The sequence below is a fragment of the Sciurus carolinensis genome, chromosome 15 (genome assembly GCF_902686445.1).
Source record: "Sciurus carolinensis chromosome 15, mSciCar1.2, whole genome shotgun sequence".
Classification (NCBI taxonomy): Eukaryota; Metazoa; Chordata; class Mammalia; order Rodentia; family Sciuridae; genus Sciurus; species Sciurus carolinensis.
Window position 1 is genome coordinate 43,371,763 of NC_062227.1, and position 12,795 is coordinate 43,384,557.

The window sequence follows — 12,795 nt, forward strand, 5'->3', positions numbered from 1 at the left end:
TATAAATTTTCTGTGATTCTCAAAAGGGCATCTGATTTTGATTTAGAAAAAGAAAATCATTTTTCTTTCTAATCATCTGTTTAGTGCTTCTGTATGCCAACACTATATCACACAACAAATTTAAAGCAAGAACAATTAAATAAGTAAATATCTCACAGAATTTAAAGTAAAAATCATGAAACATTTGAAATTTTTAAATATTTAAAAATTTATTTTTACATGAAAACAGTTAATGCCCTTCATAGAGGTTTAGTGATAAGAATGTGTGTGTGTTTCTATATGTGAATGAGACCATTTAACAGTAAGTGAACTAAATTTTATTGTTTTCATTTTGGAATTACATATACTCCACATACTTCCATATCCATAGTTCCTTCTAGGACCTCTAAGTGAGTTTGGGAGAAGTGACCCGGAAGTAAAGGGAGTCCAGGTGTATGGGTGTGATAAGGAAATTAATTCAGCAGTGCACAGCATAACAATACACTGTTTTATATCACGTTTGTCAACAACTATCAAAGCATATTGTAGGTATCTCTGATAAGATGCTAACCTAAGATGTAAGATAATTTAAAGAGAAGTATGATGAATTTATTTTTATTTTTTGATGTAAAACTGTTTTCTGAGACATCAAATACCACAAAACCAATAATGAAGAAATTGCGAGAGCCCAGAGAAAAAAGTAGGACATACATCTAAACTATTGGTTCCCTTAATCTTCACAGCATCTCAGTGCAGGGATACTATCTTCCCAGTTCTACAGATAAGAAAATTGCTTCAGAAAGGCTTAATAAATAAATTCTTCTTATCCAGATAATGACACAACCACTATTTGAATCTAGCTCTGCCTGAAGCTAAGAGTGGTGGAATGAGAAGTTTGTACAAATTACATTTTTTTTTCTAAGTGTGTGTGCATGTGTGTGTGTCACTGAAGGAAGAATACAAAATATTTACCGGTTAATGTACATGTTGATAAGAAGACAAAATATTTTATAAATGAATTCACCTTCAACTATTATTCCACCTAAATAAATTAGATGCTCTATTTCTATTTTCTTTTACAACAGTAGCCTGCAATTTATAATTCTTGAATAAGGAGCATTATCGCTTGCTATAAAATTTCCACATATGATATATTTAAATATATATTTAATACATATTTAAATAGTTTATTATTACTGCACTTTTTTTTCAGTTAGAGGAAAGATAGACTAACTGAACAGATAGAGGTTTTACTTTTACTTTTTACATTTTTATCAGTGTGTTATACATAATAGAGTTCATTTTGACATATTCAGAAATCAGTATAATTTACTCCATTTCAATCTGCAGTACTTCCCTTTTCACTCTTCTCCTCCCTTCTCCCTCCTGTGGATCCCTTTCTTTTTCTTGTTTTCTTTTCTTTCTTTCTTTCTTTTTTTTTTTTTTTTTAAGTACCAAGGAGGGAACCCAGGGGCACTTAAACACTAAGCCACATTTCCCAGACCACTTTTTAATTTTGTTTTTATTTTGAGACAGAGTCTCACTAAGTTGTTGAAGCTGGCTTCGAACTTGTGATCCTCCTGCCTCAGCCTCCCAAGACACTGGGAATACAGGTGTGTGCCACCACACCTGACTGGACAGGTTTTCTTAAACAAATATCTATAGAAATAAATATTGACAAGTTTTTTTTTTTTCCATCTTTGGGAATGAACATGTACTGGCATAAAACACATTTTAATAATAAAATATATTTAAGAGAATAAACAATGATCATAATGAACACCTTTTAAGACTAACATAAAAGCAACAGAATTTCTAAAAAAAAAAAAAAACCTTTTTACCGATCATTTTTTCCCTCTAGAAACTTTTTTAAAAAATTTATTTATTTATTTATTTACGTATTTTTTATTTTTAAAATTTTTATAGACTTCATTTTGATTCATTGTACACAAATGGGGTACAACTTTTTGTTTTCTATGGTTGTGCCCAATGTAGATTCATACCATTCATGTAATCATACATGTATGTAGGGTAATGATGTCTGTCTCATTCCACCATCTTTCATACCCCCACCCCTGCCTCCCTCTCTTTCCCTTTATGTAATCTAAAGTTCCTCCATTCTTCTCTCACCTCCCACATGCCCCACCCCCATTATGTATCATCATCTACTTATCAGGGAAAACATCTGGCCTTTGGTTATTTGGTATTGGCTTATTTTGTTGAACATGATTATACAACTGGTATCATGCTAAGGTAGTATGCCACAGAGCAAAATTCATTCAACAATTACTTATTGAACATCTATTCTGTGCCAGGCATTATTCTTAGTCTTTTAAATATATAATTTATATCACTAACAATATATTGGCTAAGTAACTTCCCTAATGTCACACAGCTAGTAAATGAAGTCAGGATTTGAACTCATGCAATTTGACTCTAAATATATTATTTCAACCCTATTCTTTTCTGTCTATACAATGACAACTTATGTTATTGTTATAGTATCAGTAGAAATCCATTCCTAAGACACTGTATTTCTTGACAAAAACTTGTAGAATAGAAGAAGCTCTGGGATAAGATATGCTAAATCCATTCTATCATCTAAATGTTAACTATGAATGTTTTATAGATAGTCATTAAACACGTCTTGAGAAACTGAAAGAAGATATATTTATTTTGTATGGGTTGAAGGCTATTTAATAATGTTTTGTATCCACATAATGTGTGTTAAAATACATATCTAGATTTAATATCCACATAACTGAACATCATAGCAGAAATAGCATAAATATTTTGTATATATATTATAAATGACATGAATTACATGGATGCTAATAATAATAAACAATGGTGTATATAACCGTTAACTTTATGTGTCAACCTTACTGGATTACAGAGTGCCTGGATATTTGATTAAAGATTATATTTAGGTATGTCTGTGTGGAGGTTTCTGGATAAGATTAGCATTTGAATTTTTGGACAGTAAAGCAGATCGACTTTCCCAATGTGGGTGGATAACATCCAGTCTTTGAGGGCAAGGATAGATCAAAAGGCAGAAGAGGAAGGCCAGATTCACCCATTCTGCCTGCTTGAGCTGAGATGCCCTGGGACTTATACCATCACACCACTGGCTCTCTAGTTATAAGGTCCTAAGACTGAGGCTGAACTGTATGACTGGCAGATCATGGGGCTTCTCAATCTTCATAATCACATCTTTCTCTCTCTGTAAACTTCTAATCTTACTGCTTCTGTTTCTCTGGACAATTCTAATACAATATATTACCTAAAATATAAATCATATAATTAAGGATCAGCAAGTATAATTTACTGAGCTAGCCTTGGACACTGAGCAAAGTGGTAGAGAAGTTAAGCAGGGTTTATCATTCATGGCTGGTGGTGTAGAACTACATGGGTTTCACAGTAAGGGGCCATGGAGTTAGAAAGAATGAGAAGGTTGGGGTTCAGAACCAGAGTGGGTTGCAAGAGTAGAGAGAAAAATGTGCAAAAGGAGGCAAATGCCAATCAAGACAATTTCACAGACAGAGAGCATGGTGTCAAGACCAACAGGCTTTGTTGTAGTATCTCTTTTTATTTTTTTTTGTCAGTTCAATATCTGCCTTCAGAAACAGCTTCTGCTAGACCAGATGAAAGCTGTCAACCCTAAGGTACAACTTTCCCTTTGCAAGTCATGTGTTTTAACTTTGTCTCTAGGTGAAGTAGCTTGTCTGAGACTGAGATAAAGCTGAATCCATGAAGATAAATAGTACAAAAGAGTTCTGAGAACACCATCATATCCAGGTACAACGGTTGCTAAAAATTCAGCACTAGATCCTTCAGCTGTGTGATAGTGTACATCTTCCATCTACTCAACTCCACTTTTTTTTTTTTTGCTTAAATTCTAACATTGTTGGATCTAGAGTGAGACAGAAATCAATCATTACAAGATCAGATTAACAATACATATCTCACACATGACAATGAAATTAAATGAATAACAGCTTCTCTGTAAACAGCAATACCAAACCTCAAATCTATCAACAAAAGAAAATGCTGTGAATGACCTCTAGAAATTTTAAGTAGGTAGTTTTTTAATGTCTCTGTGTAATACTAATATATAAAACACATAGTCTAAAGATCACAATAAAATATTTCCAATTGTATAATCAGAGAAGGCATAATAAAAATAGAACAGGTCACTGACCTTAAAAATGAAGTTAAGTTTTACAAATCGGCATATTTTTATAGCTCAAATCATTAAAAAGTTGAAATAATCCAATAAAATATAAGAGACATATTTGGTAAGTTTGATAACTTTTAAAATATAAATATATTAAGTATGCTTTAAATGGCAATGGGCAATATTTGAAAAATGTTATAATACAAATCTGAATTTGAACATGTTGTCTAATTCATTCTGTAAATCAAACTGGTTGTCTGTTATACATACAATTACTTGGAACAAGGAAGGATTTATAGTCTTGGTCACTCAAGGTAGAGAAAGCCCAATTTGCAGATCTATAAAGAGGATATAAGTCTGAAGCATTTTCAATTTTTTTAACCTCTATAAAATAAACTGAAATTTTTATAACTCTGAATTCTATTTTTCAACTGGAAAACATTCCTTTACTTTCCTACTGTTTAAGATCTACTCTTTAAAGTCAATCAGATTAAATTCATTGTGCACAAAAATTCCAGATTTTGCCAGGCAGTGTGGCCCATGCCTACAATATCAGCAACTCAGGAGGCTACCGCAGGAGAATCATGAGTTCAAGTTCACAGCAAAGAGTTTGCCTTGGGTCTCAGATGAGACTTTGAACTTGAACTTTTGGGCAGTACTGGAACTGTTAAAACCATAGAACTCTTAAAGATAAACTAAATGCATTGGCATCGTGAGATGGGCATGAGCTTCTGGGGGCCAGGGTGGAATGCCGTGGTTTAGATAGGAGGAGTTCCCCAAGAGCTCCTTTGTTAATGCAAACGTATTCAGAAATAAAATGATCAGATTGGGAGAGCCATAACTTAATTCATCTTATTTTGAATGGACTGGGTGGTAACTGCAGGCAGGTGAGGCATGACTAGAGGAGGTGGGTCACTGGTAGAACACCCTGGAAGGGTTCATCTTCCCTGCAGCCCCTTCTGCCTTCCCTCCCTGTTCTTCCCTCCCATGAGATGAACTGCTTTCCTTCATCTTGTCCTTCAGCTGTGATGCTCCACCTCACCTCGGGGCTCAGAGTAATGAACTTAACCGACCATGGACTAAACCTCTGGAACCACGAATCAAAATAACTTTTCCTCCTCTAAGTTATTCTTGTCAGATCTTTTTGGCCCCAGCAATGAAAAGCTAACACATTAGATTCACATGCTTACTTTATTTTCAAACTAGTCTGAGATGGATCAACATATATCATTCTACCTTTTCCCTCACAACATCCAAAACATGTTCTCTGTAGATCAGCATTCAAAACTGCTTGTAGTTTCACTTTTTCTACAAAACTATTTTTTTTTTATGGAGAGATGTTGGTATTGAAGTGATATAAATTCATCAGTCCTCAAATAACCCAGCCAAATATAACTGTCATTTGCCTCATAAACCTGCTTTGCCTTAATAAGAACTTTAGATGACCATGGCCGTGACACTTCCATTTCAAGGACAATTATTTTCTTATTTCAGGTATAAATCTAAAAAATTCAAATGAGTCAAAAAAAATTAAACAACCACAATTTAATGCAAGATACATAACTACTTCTCCTCTAAATACAGGTGTTGGTTTAAGGGAAGAAGGCTAGATTGTTACCTTAGTTACATAATCCATTTGTTCCACTTGTGTTAACATGTGGCCTTCCTTAGCAAGAACCTTTCTGAGAATATATTTGCACTTCCCTTTTCTCAAATATTCCATCCTAACAGAACTGCCATCTCTGGACCTGAAAATGTTCTCCTGGGACAAACCTTAATCTATTTGTTTATGTTGTAGTCTGGAGCCTAGGACTGCTTTAGACTGCAATATCATAGTGCTTGATATGAGGCACAGTTGAGGCTGGGGGTCTTTCTGATACATAAAGTTAATGGAAATAAAGGAAGCATTTATTTCCTCTATGTGCCTTAAATAAGGAAAGAATACATGAATTCAGTACCACACAGGCATAATTCCATAATATGCTTTGCATATGTCTGCCACAGCACTGATAGTAAGGTATTATGCAAGTTAGTTTGTGTGTCTAACCTGCACATGGACTGAGAATTACTTGAGGGTGGGATCATTTAGCTACCAGACTTCTGTCTTTATAACTTTGTGCATGCCAAGCACGTAGTATAAATAAACACTTAAAAAATGAGTAACTCTTTATACTTTTGAGTTGTACAGAAGCTAATTTGAGTTAATTTTTAAATAACAATTTTTAAAGTTATCTTAGTTCCTTTAAAAAATATCACGTATTTATGACAGAATCTACTTGCAATCCTAGCATCATTTAAAGACTTTGTATGCCTTCTGATAAGACACAAAATAAAGCACACAGTACCACTCAAGAAGCTAGCTCACCGAAAAACAGAACAAAACAAAAGGAACTTCAGTCTGTAAACAGTGTCTCTCAATATGGACCTGGTGGACTAGCTCTGTCAACATCTCCTGGGAACCTATTAGAAATGCTTGGCCCCCTCTCCACAGAACAAACTCAATCAGACACTATGGAGTTGAGCCCAGCAATCTGTGTTTTGAAATGCCCTGCAAAGGATTCTGATGTATGATGGAGGTATAAATTTTTTAGATTTATACCTCCATTCATCTGGAGATAGCTTGCATTTGTTGGAAATACAGCAGATAGAAGAATAAGTTAAATGACACCAGGGAAAGCACATAGGCAAATCCAAGGTAGGAAACATTGTGCAGGATAATTGACCTTGGTCTACAATAAGTTAGATGAACCAGGAAAAAAAAAAAGCACATTAAAGAAAACTTAAAAAACAATAAAAAATGTGAAGGAATTGGATAATGATTCACATAAACTCAATTCAAAACAAGACACTTTTTGAGAAAAGTGGTAATATTTTATTATGGATAGGGCTTTTACATAACAAGAGAATTATTAATTTTGTTAGCTGGGATAATCTAACAGTTGGATAAATATTTATGCAAAAAGAAGTCTGTATGTGTCAGAGATACAAGTTGAAGTGTGAAGGTATGGGATAACACAGATGCCTAGGATTTACTTTAAAGTCCACAGTACAAAAAAAATGAAAAATGAACAAATGTTGAAAAATCTTAATCACCATTGAATTGGGGTTTGGAGCATTAATTATTTTTGTATTGTTTTCTTTGTTTTAAAATTTTATGTTTTCAAAATAATTTTGAGTTGGTAAATTTTATTAATTCCCTTCTTTTTTAACTATTTTCATCATGACATTCATTCATTCAAAAACATTTAAGAGGAAGCACCACTTTGTGCTCAGAGCATTGTTGTTCTAAGGTCATAGGATTGGATGAGTCCAATATTGGTGAACCTTAAAAGTTACAAAATTTGGAGAGGGAGTTATTTTGAAGCACTAGATGCAAAAGTGAATATTCATTAGAAGTGAGAAAAATCACAGCAAATGTCAAAATTTTAAGACTATCAATTCCACATATAACACAAAATGCAAAAAAAATTGTAATATTTTATGAATTCAATAACTCCCTGGCCCAGCACTATAATACTTTTCTCTTTCCACCTTTCTTGGTTGCATGCTCTTTGATTTCTTCTTTGTGTGACAGTAATTTTGCAATATACTCTCTATAGAGAGAATAGAAAAGTGATTCAATTTATCTTGTCTGAGTAAATGTGTCTTTTATTGTTGAGAGTTTAGTAATGTTTTCTTTGTTCTTCAAATTCATCAAAATCATGCAGACTGTTAAATCATTTTCAGTTTTGGGTAACATTTAATCAAGTTCCTTTCATGACAAAACTGTGACATTTTAAGACATTTCAAATTTTCCTGAGCAGTGAACTTAATGTCTTCATTAAAGTGGCTTTTATGAGTTCATGTTTTTCATCAATATCAGTATTTTCTGTCAAATCCAACATGCAACTTAAATCTTCTCCCAGTGTGTTACTAGAGTTCATTTCTCTTCATTAATTGCCTTATTTCTTCCTCCTAAAAAATGCTGCCTTCATATGATCCATAACTTTTTGCTGTAAGTCATTCGGTGACAGAATAATGTCCTTTAGTTTCACAGTTCACCTTTATTAATCTTTTTCATGTACCATTAGTGTTTCATTTTAATGTCCTTTCAATCCTTTATTAAATAAAAACAGCAGGATGATACAGGTTTCATTCGTTTTCAAATGAGGAGTCTGTAATTTCTCACTTATTTTTTTTCCACAAGGTTCAAATTGCAGTTTAATGTCATATTCCATTGCGTGAATGGTACAGAGGGTATCTCCCTCTGCCATACCGCTTAACAACTGCCATGCATCTACAATTAACCATTTATATAACTGTGGATGGTATTAGCTATCTAGTAACTGATTTACTATTTTGTATATGCTTTCCTATTTTTTAGATTCTCTTAAGCAATTTAAATAAGTCACATTTGACACTTTATTTTGACTTTTTTCAAGAACTTCTACAAAAAACAAAGATTAAATTTAATTCCTTTGAATATTCTCATTACATTTCTGTTATTTGAAAATCGCCCTTTGCATCAAAATCTAGAAAAGGAAATTCTTTCATTTAATAACTTTTAAACTCTAGTTACTTTGTGAAGGAGTGAGACTTCAGAATGACGCTGAACATTTTTGCAAGCCTAACCTGTGTTTTGATGTGTTGGTTGGTTATAGCAGTGGGCCTTTAATTTTGGCATGCATAACATTCACTTCCAAGGATTTGCTAAACACAAATTGTTGGGCATGTTTGCTAGGTCGGGAGCTGGGCCCATGAGTTTTGATTTCTAGCAAGAGCTCAAAGGATGCAGATGCTGCTTATCTGGTAAACTCACTTGGAGTAGTAGCTAGTACATTTCCATTTGATCTGCAATGTCATCCAAATAACCATGACCATTATAAGTTCTGTGGAAACACAATGACCTCTGGAGTTCTTAATATATTTAATTCATTCTAAAGCTCCAAATATGCAATGTCTATCTTGTTCAGAATATTAACCAGCAAAATAGTGTACATGACCACTGGTTCTCAAATAAACTGGCTAGCATCTCTTTGGAGATCAGTTTGTCAATATCTGATTTTCCCATAAAATGTTTGAAAATAATTTATTTTTGCATTAGTATTCTGTTGAATCTCTGTAAATAATAGTCTGTCAAGATTTTGAAGAAAAAAACCCTCCATTTTTATTAAACACTATTGAATAAAATTAATTCATCCTAAAAGGTCACAGAGATATCATAATACTTATTAAAATAAAATGGAACCGCTGCTGACATTTGAGTGTGCTCTATGGATGAAACATGTTTTTCTTTACTGTTCATTTTGTCTTCCCTTTGCTCTGTTCTTTTCTGTTTAAAAGGATGATGAATCCTGACATCATCCCCACCTATCTGGCTATCATTTCATCATCTACATTCTCCTGAACAATGGTCACTCCTTTATTTCAATTTTGTCCATCAGAATTTTGCATTTTTTAACAATGGAGAGTTCTTGACATATATAGATTTTGAAGCTTATGCCAGTCTTATACTCTGTTTTTGTATTCCTTTATATGTAAGCTATAGAATGATCAGTAGTTCTAAAGAAATATATAAAGTTAATCTGAAATTAAGGACTATATACTTTCAAATCACATCTACATTATTTTGAACTGTATTATCAAAATAGCCTTATACCACATAACATTTATTGATAAATCTATAACAAAGTTTTCTTACTGGAAAATTTACATTTTTTAAAGCTATGTTATTGTGTCAATGGCAATTTTATATACTGTTATGGTTTGGATGTGAAGTGTCCCTCAAAAACTCATGTGTGAGACAATGCAAGAAGGTTCAGAAAAGAAATAATTGGTTTCACCTTATATGGGATTGAGTGCTAACTGAAGGCAGGTGGGGTGTGGTTGGAGGAGGTGGGGCAGTGGGGGCTTGGATTTGGGGAATATATTTGATACTGGTAAGTGGAGCTTTTCTCTTTGCTTCCTGATCACCATGTGAGCTGCTTCCCTTTGCCACACTCTTCTGGCATGATGTTCAACCTCACCTGAAGCGCCAAGGAATGAAGCCGGCTTTCTATGGACTAAGATCTCTGAAACAGTGAGCCCTCAAATAAACTTTTCCTCTTCTAAAGTTGTTCTGCTTGGATCTTTTAGTCACAGCAGCAATAAACTAAAACATGTCATTTCTTCTGGAATTGCCAGGCATCATATGAACAGGTTCTATGTTGGCTACATGTGCTAAGAGAAGTTTGATAGGTGAGATGTGTAAAATATGACTTTGCATGTAGATGTATTAGTTTATTTCAGACCTGCCATAAGTTTGTGTCCTGCAAACACAGAAATTCAGATAAAGTCTATTTTGTGGGAGTCCCATAAAAGAATAAAAAGATGACATGCTTATGAGTTTATTCCTTTAACTTTGGCTAGAGGTCAGTGCTATATTTTGGTTCTTGAATGTCCCCCAAAGGACCATGTGTTGAAGGCTTGGTCCCAGCCTGTGACACTATTGGGAAGTGGAGGAGTATAAGTGGGGCCTAAGTGGGAGGATATTAGGTCACTGAGTGCATGTCCTTGAAGGGGATATTGTGACCTCAGTCTTTCTTTTCTTTGCTTCCTGTTTGCAATGAGGTAAGCAGTTCTGCTAACCCATGAACTCCCTGCCCATGACATAATACGCCCAACATAATAGGGTCAAGCAACCATGGACTAAACCCTCTGAAATCATAAACCAAAATAACCCTTTTATCTTTCTAAGTTTTTTAATCTCAGATATTTGTTACAGTAAATGAAAACTAACACCATGAAATGCAAATCTTTTTATTTTACATATGTATTCATTGGAAGGATGTTCTACATTCTAAACTGTTGCTGCAAATACTTTAATTTTTGTGTCTCCTATCTCCATTTCTCACATACTTTGGTGCCAGGAATAACAACACATGTTTATTTTAGGAGCTGTGGTTGTGAACACCTTCATGATATGACGCCAGGCATGTTTGGGGTAGCAGTATTCCTGGAAGATCTTTCTATATTGGCATAGTTAGCAGTAACTCAAATACACTAGGAAGTGATGATGAACCTCTTCTTTTCTTCCATTGTTTTGTACAAAATGTTTTAAGTGTGAAGGTTTTACAATTTATCTTTTACAAATGGGATCATGATTAAATGAGAAGAAAACTGGCTGATATTCAGAGATCCTACACCTGAAACTAATTATAACAACAATGAAATTTTGAATTGGTTTGTTTTTGTAGAAAAGAACATATATCAGTTTACTAATGAGAGTTGCATTTTATAAAATCAGGAAACATTTCCATTTTTAGGACTGCAAGTAAGTGATGTCAGGTGAGCAAAGGGAAAATGAATAGTTCTGGGGACAATCAGTAATGTTCTGTTTTGAGGTAGTTCCATCAGGCAACTTCAACAATGCAATTTGGGAAATTGTTCTTGGCTCAGAAAATTGTGTGATTCTCTATCCCTCTTAGATGTTACTTTATATAAATATTTTGTTTCTGCTATCATCTGTTGGCCATCTAAAACTAAAGTTCCTGAATACCACAAACATAAAACCCTTTGATAAGAAAATTGATATTTGAACTGAAAAAAAAATTTAGTTCACAGATTAAATAATTTATGATATACTGTATGTTGTAAGAACAGCGTAAATATATAACTAACTCCTGTAAGTCAACAAAAAAAGTTATATAATTTGATGAAATTTTTTTTGACTTGTGGGCTAGCTATGTATCTCAGTGGTAGAGTGCTTGTGTAGCTTGTGAGAGGTCCTAGGTTCAATTGCCAGTGCTACAAAAATAGATAGATGAATAAGTAGAGAAATAAGAATTAAAAAAATATTAACGTTAGTCAAAATTTCTCCAGGGATGATAAACGAATGACCAATAAGCCTATGAAAAGACAGTCAACATCACTAATCATCAGAGAGATGCACATCAAAATCACAATATTGCCTCACATCTGTGCTTACAGTACGGTTACCATAAAAACAAAGAAAAACCAAAAATAACAAACATTGGCAGTGATATGGAGAAACTGGAGCCTTGTGAACAGCTTGTGAGATAGTAAAATGATGAAATTCCTATGGAAATTTCTCAAAAAGCTAATAATAGGATTACCATATGATCCATAAATCTCACTTCTGGGCATATATTCAAAAAGACTGAAAGCAGGGTCTCAAATAAATATTTGCACCCCCCATGTTCATAGCAGCACTATTCACAATAGCCAAGAGGTTAAAGCAATTCATATGTCTATGGATGGATTAATGGATTAATAAAATCTGATATATATACATATATATTATATATACACATATGTATATAAAATGGAGTAATATCAATATTAATAAAGGAGTAAAATCCTGTTGTCCTTAGAAAGAAATATATATATTCTGTAAATTGGTGAACCTTGCCAAAAAAAACCTTTCACACTAAGAAACAGTGTATGATTCCACTTATGCGTGGTACCTAAAGAAATCAAATTCCTACACACAGTAGAATGGTAGTTACCAGAGGTTAGGCCTAGACAACCAAGGGGAACACTTGTTTAATGAGTTTAGAGTTCTGGTTTCCCATGATGGAAAGGTTCTAGGGATCTGAGGCATGACAATATGAATGTGCTTAAACATACACTTAAAAGTGGCTAGGATGGTAAATTTTATG

At 33.7% G+C, this 12,795-nt stretch overlaps 1 protein-coding gene across 3 annotated transcripts in view; it reads right to left on the minus strand.

The window, feature by feature from the left end:
• Nucleotides 1-12,795, minus strand: part of Nol4 (nucleolar protein 4) — a 337,271-nt gene that overhangs the window by 84,410 nt on the left and 240,066 nt on the right. The window lies entirely within an intron of this gene.